The sequence below is a fragment of the Dipodomys merriami genome, unplaced genomic scaffold (genome assembly GCF_024711535.1).
Source record: "Dipodomys merriami isolate MVZ:Mamm:240054 unplaced genomic scaffold, mDipMer1.0.p SCAF_14, whole genome shotgun sequence".
Classification (NCBI taxonomy): Eukaryota; Metazoa; Chordata; class Mammalia; order Rodentia; family Heteromyidae; genus Dipodomys; species Dipodomys merriami.
In genome coordinates, this window is record NW_027202715.1 from 2,729,060 (window position 1) to 2,742,378 (window position 13,319).

The following is a 13,319-nucleotide window of genomic DNA, read 5'->3' on the forward strand; positions in this document are numbered from 1 at the left end:
ACTGTAGCTCAAGTGGTAGAGCAACAGCCCTAGCAAAAAAGATAAGGGACAGTACCCAGGCCCTGAGTGTAAGCCCCAGAACCAGTAGACATACATTTTGAAACTAAGCAGGATGGATTTTCCAAGACAACTAAGAGCAATACTAACAGAACTAGATTATATTTCTGTTCTTCCAAATAATGCTTCAGAAAACTCATTTTTTTAAAAAAATTGGATTCCATGAATTCCAATCATACTTATGCCCCAATGAGAGCTGGCTACACCTCTTTTAAAATTTGAGGTAAGTCTCTCTGATTTGTCTGTCCCTGCTAGCTTTAACCCTAGATCCTCAAATCTCAGCCTTTTTAAAGCTAGGATTACAGGCATGAGTGCCCAGCTAATTCTCACAATTTTTAACCCTATCATAAATTTCACTCCTTTCCACTGAAATACATTTCTCAATAATACTTTTACATTTTTGCCTAAGAATTCACTCAATAAATGCTATTTCCATATCAAAGATATAGTTTATGAATACATGTGACTTAATTCTACTTTTTTTGTGGTTGCTCTTGAACTTTTTTGCGCAAAGCTAGCATTCTAGGCTAGGAATGTGGCTTAGTGGTAGAGTGCTTGCCTAGCATGCATGAGAAGCCCTGGGTTCAATTCCTCAGTACCACATAAACAGAAAAAGCCAGAAGTGGCGCTGTGGCTCAAGTAGTGGAGTGCTAGCCTGGGGCAAAAGCAGCTCGGGACAGTGCCAGTTCTGGCCCTGAGTTCAAGCCCAGAACTGGCAAGGAAAAAAAAAAAAAAGAACTCTACCAAAAGCAATCATTTATATAAAGTGCCTAGGAGATCAGGCAAACAGATGACATAGAAGAAATGTTACTTTTGTCATGGGGCAAGAATGCAAGGATAGCCGGGTGCTGGTGGCTCACGCCTGTAATCCTAGCTACTCAGGAGGCTGAGATCTGAGGATCACGGTTCAAAGCCAGCCCGGGCAGGAGAGACCTTGAGACTCCTATCTCCAATAAACCACCAGAAAATCGGAAGTGGCGCTGTAGCTCAAGTGGTAGAGCGCTTGCCTTGAGCTGAAGAGCTGAGGGACAGTGCCCAGGCCCAGAGTTCAAGCCCCCACAGCCAACAAAAAAAAAAAAGAATGCAAGGATAGCTGGATTTAATACCAAATGTGTTTCTAGGGGTATAGAAAGAAAAAAACTTGGAAAAGTGGAAATCTCAAGCCTCAATTCAGGACCAAAAATAGCATGAGGGTACAAATCATCAAATAGCCCATCTATATCTACATTAGAAGTCAGAAATTTAGACTGAAATTGTATTGAATGTACAGATCAAAGAATGGACATCTTAAAATTCTGTCACTCAATTCATGAACATACTGTATTTTATAATTCTGCAAAATATTGCAAAACATTGTTTTCCAAGTTTTGTAACATCTTACATGTATTTTGTGAAGTTACTTTAGGTATTTCATGGTTGTAGTGCTATTGAGATGAAGTTTCAATTTCCATTTTTGTTACCATTATCTAGAAATACAACTGACGGTTGTATGTTGATCTTCTGTCCTTGCAAACTCATTTATTCACCAGATTGTTTTTCAACAGCCTTTCAGATTTTCTACAAAGACATGTCTGAGAATATAGTTCCCACTCCTTTAAACACATGAACAAAAAAGACAAGCTATTAACTGAAAAACAAATTATTTCCCTATCATTGTATGCTGTAGCTATTCACTCCTACTCTCTCTCTCTCTCTCTCTCTCTCTCTCTCTCTCTCTCTCTCTCATTCACACATACACACACAAGTGTATGCCTTCTGCACAAAGATCTGTGTATGAATGCTCGTGACATGGACAGTAAGGATTCACCTCTCCTACGTCACTGAGGCAGGTGACAGCATTATTAGAACATTAAATACTGTTCAAACACTGTTAATGTCAATGAAAAGTCTTTATTGTAAGTATTCATTTTAATGTTATGCTTTTGTAAATACGTTAAGACTTGCAGATGGGCAATTTAACTGCTGACTTGATAGCCTATAAGAGGTGCCTAGCTACCTTGAGAAAAGGGCTGTCAATTAGGCAGGTAGACTGCCCTCATGTCAGTGTCATCTGCTTCAGACTCACTCCGTGAATATCTGGAGGAAGCTATTCAACAACAGCTTACACCAACTCTTTTTGCCATCACTAACTTCATCACACTCAGATGACCCAGCAGTTACTTTGTCCCAGGCCTGAGGGAAGCACTTCCCCTAATAATGCAGGAAAAAAGCCTGAGGCTACTTCATTTGCATAAGGACCGCCACCAAGAGTTGCTATAGTACAAACACAGTCCTTCATCTGTATAAAGAGACTTCAATGGGGGGCTGGGAAGGTGGCTCAGTGGTAGAGTGCTTGCCTTGCATGCATGAGGCCCTGGGTTCGATTCCTCAGCACCACATAAGCAAGAAGCCGGAAGTGGCGCTGTGGCTCAGGTGGTAGAGCGCTAGCCTTGAGCTGAAGAGCTGAGGGACAGCGCCCAGGTCCAGAGTTCAGGCCCCACGACCGGACCCAAAAAAAAAAAAAAAAAAAGAGACTTCAATGGGCTGGGAAGGTGACTCAGTGGTAGAGCCCTTACCTTGCATGCATGAGGCCCTGGGTTCCATTTCCCAGCACCACATAAGAAAAAAGAAAAAAGCCGGAAGTGGCGCTATGGCTCAAGTGGTAGAGTGCTAGCCTTGAGCTGAAGAGCTGAGGGACAGCACCCAGGCCCAGAGTTCAGGCCCCACGACCGGACCCCCCCCCCCAAAAAAAGAGAGACTTCCACAACTGAGCTAGATGTCCTTAGCACATCCTCTTTGTGGCTATATAGGCAGACTGTTTAGCTCACTTTGTAGGAGGGTTTTTTGTGTTTGTGCCAGTTCTTGGGCTCAAACTCAGGCCTGGGCACTGTCCCTGAGCTACTTTTTGCTTAAAGCTAATATTCTACCACTTCTGGCTTTCTGATAACTTACTGGAGATAAAGCTCACAGACTTTCCTACTCAGGCTAGATTGTAGTGGCAAATGGTAATCCTTATTCCTCCAGTCTCTTTAATAGCTAGGATTAGACAAAAGCCAAAAGCTCAGCTCACTCTGTGGATCAGTTGTGCTACCACTGAATGTTATAACTTTAGGCAGAAGAAAATGTCTCTCAAGACCTTTTCTTGCCTGCTTTTGATTTTTATCATTAATATAGTGGCTGAGACTGTAACACAAAGAAAAGCAAAGAAGTAGTGTGATAGCAGCAGCAACAATGAAAGCAATATTAACCATCATTGAAGCAGCAGAACTGGTGACTTGAAAGCACACTGCACAGCAGCCCAGTGGCATATCAAGCTTGCTAAATTGAGATCTACTGTCAAAATATCTTTGAGGCTAGCTGAAACAAATGACTGCTAAAAATTAAAACCTTAAATATGGCTTTATGCAACATTTGAATATGAATAAAATCTTGTCTGAATTTTTTAAAAATGGCAGAGGGTGTTTTGAACAATGGGGTAAAACAAAGGTTAACCAAAGTAATGCTATAATGTCCCAAATAAATACATGCTGATTTTTTGAAGTAGTGGATATGCAAATATAGTTAATATACAACCAAGTGTAAGAAAAAGTTACAAGAAATCTTGAGTCTATGTAAAACAGTATTTGCTCTCAGACATAAAAATGTTTAATTGTCTTCCATTCTGGATTTCTAGAAATTATTTTTTCAGTACATAATAAATATGCAATAAAAGCTTACTAATCACATCTTTGGGATGGTGTCTCTAAAATTAAACATTAGTCCAGTCTTTGTATATTTATTTTTATTTTCTGTTTTTGGTCGGTCATGGGGCTTGAACTCTGGGCCTGGGCACTGTTCCTCAGCTCTTCAGCTGAAGGCAAGCACTCTACCACTCGAGCCACAGCACCTCTTCCAGTTTTCTGGTGGTTAACTGAAGAGTCTCATGGACTTTCCTTGCCTGGGTTGGCTTTGAACCGCGATCCTCAGATCTCAGCCTCCTTCCGGAGTAGCTAGGGTTACAGGCACCGGTGCCCGGCTTTCTTTTTATTAGCTATAAATAGTTGTAGAAAAGATCTTCAACATTTTTCTTAACTGAAATAATCATTCTTTAAAATTCAGAGAATTCAAGGTTAGAAAGCATGAAGACTGGGGCTAGGAAGGTGGCTCAGTGGTAAGGTGCTTGCCTCGCATGCATGAGGCCCTGAGTTTGATTCCTCAGTACCAATTACACAGAAATAGCCAGAAGTGGGTGCTGTAGCTCAAATGGTAGAAATCAGGGACAGCACCCAGGCTGAGAGTTCAAGCTACACGACCGACCAAAAAAAAAAAAAAAAAAGAAAGCATGAAGACTTATTTTAGCAACCAAGTTGGGGACTGAGATAAAGAATCTTACAAGGGGCTGGGAAGGTGGCTCAGTGGTAGAGTGCTTGCCTTGCATGCATGAGGCCCTGGGTTCGATTCCTTAGCACCACATAAGCAGAAAAAGCCAGAACTGGCGCTGTGGCTCAAGTGGTAGAGTGCTAGCCTTGAGCTGAAGAGCTGAAGAACAACGCCCAGGCCCAGAGTTCAGGCCCCACAATCAGACCCAAAAAGAAAAAAAAAAAAAAAAAAGAATGAGCCTTCCCCATGAATCTTTCTGGCATCCCATCTCACCATATAACCATCACTTTCAAATATATTCTTATGGGCTGGGAATGTGGCTTAGTGGTAGAGTGCTTACCTAGCATGCATGAATAGTTTTGATTCCTCAGTACCACATACACAGAAGAAGCTACAAGTGGTGCAGTGGTGCTGTGGCTCAGAAACTCAGAAGCAGTGCCCAGGCAATGAGTTCAAGTCCCGGGACTGGCAAGAAAAAATAGGCACATACATATACATACATAAACACACACACACATACTATGATGCCATTCACCTGGGTGGGGGCCCTTGCTAGAGCCAAACAGAAGACAAGTTTCTGGACTGCCAAAATTGTGAGCTAAGCAAACATCTTTTCTTTATATATTATCTACTAGATACATTATACAATGGAAAACAAACGAATATAAAGTGTTTTATTATCACATGTTTAAACAATGGAAGAAAACAATGGAAGAAAACTGGCTGAAGTTAACTGTAGATATATATATGAATAAAACCATTAAGTTACAATTTTCTCTTATAATAGAGCTCATTTGTCCAATAAGACAGTGCATTAGAGAATATTAATTTGATGTAAAAAATACTATTTAAGTGAGAGAGCTGTAAACCACTAAAACATGGACACATTGACACATTTACTTAAAGCACTAGCAGGAAGAGGAAGCCCAAGAATAGTACTCATTCACTGATGACAATTATGTAAGAAGCATGAATCTCCATAGTGTATTTTTAGCCAATATACTAATAGTCATATTGATCACCTCTGAATGATCAAATCTTTTTTCTTGTTTTTGTTTTTTTGTCAGTCGTGGGGCTTGAACTCTGGGCTTGGGCGCTGTTCCTCAGCTCTTCAGCTCAAGGCTAGTGCTCTACCACTTGAGCCACAGCCCCACTTCTGGCTTTTTCTGCTTATGTGGTGCTGAGGAATCGAACCCAGGGCCTCATGCATGCAAGGCAAGCATTCTACCACTGAGCCACCTTCCCAGCCCCTCAGCAAATCTTTTGAAAAAGGAATGTTTTCATTACATCAAATTCAAATATTGCTGGTGTGGCCTAAATAAAAGTAATTTGAGGCTGGGCACAGGTGACTCACACCTGTAATCCTAGCTGCTCAGGAGGCTACAGTTCAAAGCCAGCCCTGGAAAAAAAAAAAAAGTTCCCCTGAGACTCGTATCTCCAATTAACTACTCAAAAAAGCTGGAAGTGGCACTGTGGCTCATGTGGGAGGCTCAGAGACAGAGCTCAGGACCAAAGTTCAAACCCCAGGACCAAAAAAAAAAGAGTAATTTGAATTTCTTGTTTCTTTAGGGAACTAAAGGAAAACCAATGTCAGAATAACTTCAGTATATATAAACAAATTTCATTAAGTAAAACAAACACAATCTTTGTTTCACTTATATGCATACAAGTTTATTTGGCTTGTTTCATATTCATGTATTTATATACACATACCTCATTATGGTTTAATTATAAAATTCGGCAAGGCACTACTGGTTCACGCCTATAATCCTAGCTACTCAGGAGACTTAAGATCTAAGAATTGCAGTTAGAAGCCAGTCCAGGCAGAAAAAGTCTCAGATGCATCTCCAATTAGCCAGCAAAAAGCTGGACGTAGAAGTGTGACTCCAGTGGCAGAGTGCCAGCCTTGAGGGAAAATGCTAAGGGACAGCACCTAGGCCCTGAATTCAAGCCCCAGTACCAGCACAAAATGAAATATATGTATACATGCAAGATCTCACAGCAAGAAGAGCATTCCAAGGGCAATAAAATTTTTATTTTTGCTTGCCTAGTCCACCTTCAGCATGAAAAACTAAAATAGGTTACAATATGAAGGAGGGAGAACACACAAGATATACTTTCATTAACAATTGCGCAAATCAACATTCTAACAACCTGTTAACTTTTAAGACACTTCTGCAAAAGTTTATTAGGAACTGGGCACTGGTGGTTCACACCTGTAATCCTAGCTACTCAGGAGGCTGATATCTGAGGACCATGGTTCAAAGCCAGCCCGAGCAGGAAAAGTGCGTGAGACTCTTACCTCCAATTAACCACCAGAAAACCTGAAGTGGCACTGCAGCTCAAGTGGTAGAGTGCTTGCCCTGAGTGCAGGAGCTGAGGGACAGTGCCCAGGCCGAGTTCAAGCCCCAAGACCACAAAACAAAACAAAACAGTTTATTAGGGTCAACTGGGTGCTGGTGGCTTACACCTATACACCTAGCTACTCAGATGGCAGGGATAAGAATCACAGTTCAAAGCCAGCTGGGACATACAGCCTTGTCAGTATGTAATAAACTAAGGTAATAGAAAAAGTCACTATCAGGGCTGGGAAGATGGCTCAGTGGTAGAGCGCTTGCCTTGCATGCATGAGGCCCTGGGTTCGATTCCTCAGTACCACATAAGCAAAAAGAAAAAAGCCAGAAGTGGCACTAGGGCTCAAGTGGTAGAGCGTTAGCCTTGAGCTGAAGAGCTGAGGAACAGCACCCAGGCCCAGAGTTCAGGCCCCACGACTGGACCAAAAAAAAAGAAAAAGTCGATATCTTCTTCCCAAAAAGCCAAGCTCCTCCAACAATGTAGACTATACAAATAATATGCTTTCTTTTTGCAATAATCATTTGTATTGCTTTCTTTGTACTTATTAAAAGTTGTACATATTTTATCAATTTTACCAGCTAAGTTCCCAACACAGAAAATGACCAATGTAATTAACCTCTTATCAAAGTTCCTGGTTTCATTGCTTCAAAGTAATTCATTTTAGTAAGTCAGTGGAAAGAATAACCCACCCAAGAGAGCTGAAAGTAGACCTTTTCTTAGACAGTCTATATAATTCAAAGAAACTTTTGTCATCAGCTATCAAAATCACTAGTAGGGCTTAAAGCACAATGTTACAAAACCAACAACTGACATGACATGATGTGACTTAAGGATCAGTCATTAAACCTATGCTTCTCACAGGACAAAAAAGCTTGAATTTCCAAGATTCTGAAATGGCACAGACTAAAAGCTGAAGTTAAAGAAAAATCATTTTAAACCAACGGAAAACATATTCAAGACTGTTCCCTTTCAGCTTGATTATTTCCTACTTAAGGTACCTATCCATAGAAATCAATCCAAAAAAACCCTACAAATTCTCCTTAAATATGTTTTTAATTTCCAGCGTTCCTGCTGTGGAGACTTAATTTTTCATCTGATTATTTTAGGAATCTAGCCCCATTCATAAGCTCAAAAGGGAAATACGTTTCTTTCCAGAACCGTAAAAAAAAAAAAAGTGAGCAAAAAGTTGATGAAAGAACACTGCTGCCACGTCTTTCTCCCTCCCCCACTCACGTAGTGGTTATTTCATCCCTTCAGAGTGCATTCCAAGGAAAACTCCAAGAGCCACAGCTCTGAGAAGCAGTGAAGTCCCAATTACCAAATCTCTGGCCTTTTTTAATCCGTTCCTAAAAGTGGATCTAGCTGCTGCTTCATCCCTTTCTTAAAATAGTGCACAATTCCCAGTCTTCTGGATTCTTTGCAGAAATCCTATTACCGTCTACATCACAATGAAACTCTGATATTACAAATGCATATTCGCTCAAAAATAAGATATGTTAGCATCTAAAAACTGATTTGTACTCCATAGGTTCGAGTTAAGAGAAATGGGTTCGTAATTGAACCGTCTTCCTCCCCCTTGAAACCTAATCTGGGGTCCAGTCATCTAACGCAATTCAAAAGTCTCACGTAACTATGGAGTGGGCAACCATGCGAAGTCGAAAGAGAAGAGAGAGGAAGCTACGGAGGGGGGAGAGAACGGAGAAGAAATGAGGAGGAGAGACGCTCTCGGACCTTTAGAGGGATTCCTGGGGAGGAAGAGTGAAGCAGCCCAGCTTCCCCCAGCTCCCCGACACGGGTGAGGTGACAGCCGCTCCCGCCCCCCGGCTGCGTCCAGCCGCTCGGGCAGCCGCGGGGCGCGCAACAGATGAGCAGCCCCAACTTTGCGGGTAGGTCCGCTTCCCCGACCCGGGGGAGCCCGGGCTCCCGCTCCGAGCTTTAAAACCCTCACCTCACCGCCACCTGGAAACCATCTGCGGCGGCCCCGAGCTCGCCCCCAGCCCGCGAGGTCCCCTCAACTTCGCCGGGAGGACCCGGTACCGACCGAGCTCTTCACCACCCGCTGGGCGAGTCCTTCCCGCGAAGGAACATTCAAGAAGGTTCTGGTCTCGGGGCGGGGACTGAGGCTGCCGCAGCCCCGGCGGCCCGGGGGCGGGACGGGGGCCGAGGAGGGGAGGGGGCGCGACGCGGGGCGGCCCGGCCTCGGGGGCGGCCGGGGGTCGTGGGTCGCAGGCGAGGGGCCTGGTCGGCAGCGAAGGCTCTCCGGCTCCCGGGCGCCCCCCGCCCCATCCCACCGGAGCGGGGAGGCCCGGCCGCTGCGGCCTCCCCACCAGGGCGTCCGCGGCCGCCGTGGGACCTGCGCCTCGGCACCAAGGTCCGGGGAACGTCTCACCTGGAGAGTGGACAGCGAGGGAGGCACGCTCCGCAGCCACAGAAGACCGCGCTCGCTCCGGCTACCCACCCCGTGCCCTCAGCCCGCTGGCGGCGCGACTGGGCAGCAGAGGGAGCCCGTCAGCCCTTTTATAACCGCTAGGCCGCGACGGCCGCGCTTGCTACGTGAGCCCGGTCACAACAGCGCCCTGCGAGTGCGCTTGCGCCCCGCGCCGGCCTCTCTCCCGCCTCCACCCGCAGCGGCTGGTGGAGCCCGTGGCGGGGGAGATGGGGTAGGGCTGGCCCTCGCCGGGGAGGGGCAGGCGCGCCCGAGGGGGAACGCGCCTGCGCAGTGCGCGCGCCACGCTGCCGTTACCGTGGTTACAAGGGGACTTCCCCCTCCCTCCCCCGCACTACCCCCGCCCTCAATAATTTCAGGGTCACTGTCCGGTCTAACCGCTGAAGCCGCCAGCACCGACATTCCTGGGAAATGGGAAGAGGCTTATAGACGTGTAGAAAATAAAACGGAAAGGAATATTGGAGAGAGAAGTCCTATGGTGCGTTTGGTCTTGGTGTCTCTGTGATGGCCCCAAAGCCTATTTGCTTTCAGACATGGTCCCTCCTCTCCATTCATCTTTCTGGAATTTCGTTGTCTCCCAACCTTTTAAACTTTTATCTGTTGCCAATAGAGCTCCAGGGTTAGATGGTCCTCGAGACTCACCCCAGTACTCCACTGGGTATTATCTGCGAAAAGGAATTACAGTGTTATCTGTCTCCTAGGATTGCTACGGGAATTAAATAATTCATGTAAAGCACTTACCTCGTGGCCTAGCATCCCGAAATATGGGTAAATATTAGAATCTGTTGTTAAGGGTTTCTCAATGGTAGGCCTTTCGTCTACCGTACTTGAGGCCCAGGGTTCGGTCTCAGCACCAACCCAGCACCTCGAGCTGGTGTGTGTGGTGTGTGCTAGGGAGGCCAGGACTGGAAGGAAAAGGAAACAATGAAGTCCTTCGTGTAAGACAGCAGATGTTGTGTTTGGTTTTACTCATTTTCTTAAAAGAGAGCCATACTAATGGGAGCAGACAGTGAAAAAGGTAGTTTCCCCCTTGTCAATAAAGGAATACCTTCTCTAAGAGTTAATCATTTAAAAAATGCTTCTAAAACTTTCCATAGGGCTAAAAAGCAAAGCAATAATTAACAACTGACAGTAACCTGGGAGATAGGGTTCATTACGTAGTAACAAAAACAGATAAAAGGATGCTTGAGAGCTCCAGGCAACTTCAAAGTACAGATATTTAAATAAATGGTTTTCAAAATGTGGTCAGGGGTCCACAAGGTCAAAGATTAGACTCTGTCCCTTTCACTAAACACAATACAATGGAGTTTTTCCTGACACTGCCCAGCCTGTGCTATTGTAATGGACTGCATTCAGGGCTGGTATGAGAATCTTAAGCTGGACATTAAACAGATTTGCAGAAATGTAAAATACCCCCACTTTTCTGTAAATTCTTCTTGCTTTGGAAAAGTTACTTTCATTAAAAAATATTGTTTGGGGGGCTGGGAAGGTGGCTCTGTGGTAGAGCGAGCGCTTGCCTTGCATGTATGAGGCCCTGGGTTCGATTCCTCAGCACCATATAAGCAAAAAGAAAAAAGCCGGAAGTGGTGCTGTGGTTCAAGTGGTAGAGCGCTAGCCTTGAGCTGAAGAGCTGAGGGACAGAGCCAAAGCCCAGAGTTCAGGCCCCACGACCGAACCCTCCCACACACAAAAAACAACAACAAAAAATATTGTTTGGGCTGGGAAGGTGGCTCAGTGGTAGAGCGCTTGCCTTGCATGCATGAGGCCCTGGGTTCAATTCCTTAGCACCACATAAGCAAAAAGAAAAAAGCGGGAAGTGGCACTATGGCTCAAGTGGTAGAGCGCTAGCCTTGTGCTGAAGAGCTGAGGGACAGTGCCCAGGCCCAGAGTTCAGGCCCCACGACCTGAACAAAAAATAAATAAATAAATAAATAAATAATATTGTTTATGAAGCAGCCAGTGAGTTGGCTTACCTAAATGTGTATATGCAGAGATTTAGGAAAAGCTGGCAATAATAATGTCGAGATACTCAAGTCTTAAGGACAATTAAAATTGCAAAGTCTCCACCCAGTACCTGTGTTACCTAGGCAACTGGGACACCTGGAAGAGGTCACATCTGCCTCCGCTGAGGTCACATCTGAATTTGATGTGGCCACACCTTTTCCCACCCATACCCTACATAAGGGCTAGCCCAGGCCCAGACTCTCCCTTTTTTTCTCTCTGTTCGTTTCTAGCTCTTGCTGCTCTTTTCTTGCTCTCTTGCTCTCTCTCTTTCCCAGCCACGTGGAGTGCCAACCTTGCCTGGTCCCAGCAGGTCTACCCCTTACCTGAATACCACGTGAGTGCTACTGTTCTTACCCCTCTCTCTGCTCTTTTCTCTCTCTTTCCTCTCTTCCCAGCTCTCTCTCATTCCCAGGCCTTTCCCAGCCACGTGGAGTGCCAACCTTGCCTGGTCCAAGCAGGTCTACTGAATAAACCTACCCCTTATCTGAATACCACGTGCGTGCGTGGTGCAGTTCTTACTCGGCTACCTCTTTTTAAAAACCTAACAGTTAAGATCCCTGAAAATGGTTTTAACAAATTTAAATGTTGGGAAGCAATTTCAAAGATGTCAGTAGTTAGTATAAATAGTGCTAAGAATTTAAATGAAACTTCAAAATGGTAATAAAGAAGCATGTGATCTTTTCTGAAGAAAAAATGTTTACATTAATGTGTGACATTTATAATTGTTTTTAAATGAGTATTTTATATATTTTAACTCCTAATACAGGTAAATGTTGACAGATATCACATCAAATTGGCTTCTTGTAGTTCTCAAATACTTTTTAGAAGAGTAAAGAAATCAGAGACTAAAGAATGGCTCCAGACTGGCAGATTTACTGTGAAGCCAGTGAAACTGAAGCTTAAGAATTCATTAACACTGTCCCTTTCCAAGTCCCTGGAAGGAGTCCTAGTGATACATTCACATGATCATATGCTTTTGTAAGATCTGTAAAAGTCAGATATTTTAACAGCAATCTTTGTTCTCAGTGACTTCCTCTCTGCCAAGCTTCCTCTTATCTAGTGGGGTTGGAGTAGCTAGCAAGCATTTTTTAAAATATAGTTAAAGTTGAATTAGGGTTACATTTGGTTTGAGTTTCGTGAGATGTATTTTTGTAACCCATAGTCTCTCCCGTGTGTAGTTTATGCCAGCTGTCCCAGGCTTCCAAGAATACTCATACCACCCATTGTGCTGACCCACCCACGACTGTAAACAGGAAAGGTGCAGGGCCAGACCTCTGGTTATCTGAATGTGTCCTCTGTGCAAGCATAAAAAAAAAGTGTGCTCTGACCATTTGGGGGCACTGGATTCAGTCCTCAACAAATAATGAAACCAGGTGCCGGTGGCTCACTCCTGTAATCCTAGCTACCCAGGAGGCTGAGATCTGAGGATCAAGATTCAAAGCAAGCTCGGGCAGGAAAGACCTTGAGACTCCTATCTCCAATAAACCACTAGAAAACCGGAAGTGGCGCTGTAGCTCAAGTGGTAGAGCGCTCGCCTTGAGCTGAAGAGCTGAGAAACAGCACCCAGGCCCAGAGTTCAAGCCCCATGACCAACAAAAAAGAAAAAAGAAAAAGAAAAGGAAAGGAAGAGCTTATCTGGAGGAATAAAAAATAAATTACATAGCTGCCCTCTGAATGACAAGGCAAAAAAGGAAAGCCATTCTAGACTTACTGCAATCTCTTCTGCATCTAAAAACAAGTTGAATGTAAGTTCGACACCGGTGGCTCAAAGTTGGTACCTGATGCTTTCACTCATTGGTGCTCTACCAACTAAGCCTTGCCTCCAACCCCACTATGGAAAAAAAAAAAGAATGTGTATATATAAATTAGAAAAATGTGTGTGTGTGTGTGTGTGTGTGTGTGTGTGTGTGTGTGTGTGTGTGTGTATTCTTAAGGAAAAAAACACTCAGGGCGCCAGTGGCTCACACCTGTAATCCTAGCTACTCAGGAGGCTGAGATCTGAGGATCACAGTTCAAAACCAGCTTGGGCATGAAAGTCCATGAGACTCTTATCTCCAATAAACCACTCAGAAAACTGGAAGTGACACTGTGGCTCAAGTGGTAGAGCCCTAGCCTTGAG

The 13,319-nt window shown here is 44.4% G+C and overlaps 1 protein-coding gene across 11 annotated transcripts in view; it reads right to left on the reverse strand.

Annotated features, from left to right (window-relative positions):
• LOC138825890 (prolyl 4-hydroxylase subunit alpha-1) overlaps positions 1-13,319 on the reverse strand; it is a 138,785-nt gene that overhangs the window by 57,908 nt on the left and 67,558 nt on the right. The window contains exon 1 of one of the 11 annotated variants that reach the window (XM_070020544.1): positions 9,140-9,221. The exons of 9 other annotated variants lie outside the window; for them this stretch is intronic. The gene's annotated coding sequence lies outside the window, so the exon portion shown is untranslated. Of the gene's footprint in view, positions 1-8,698; positions 8,786-9,139; positions 9,222-13,319 lie in introns of those variants that run through there. One more of the 11 variants, XM_070020545.1, reaches the window with a different exon arrangement.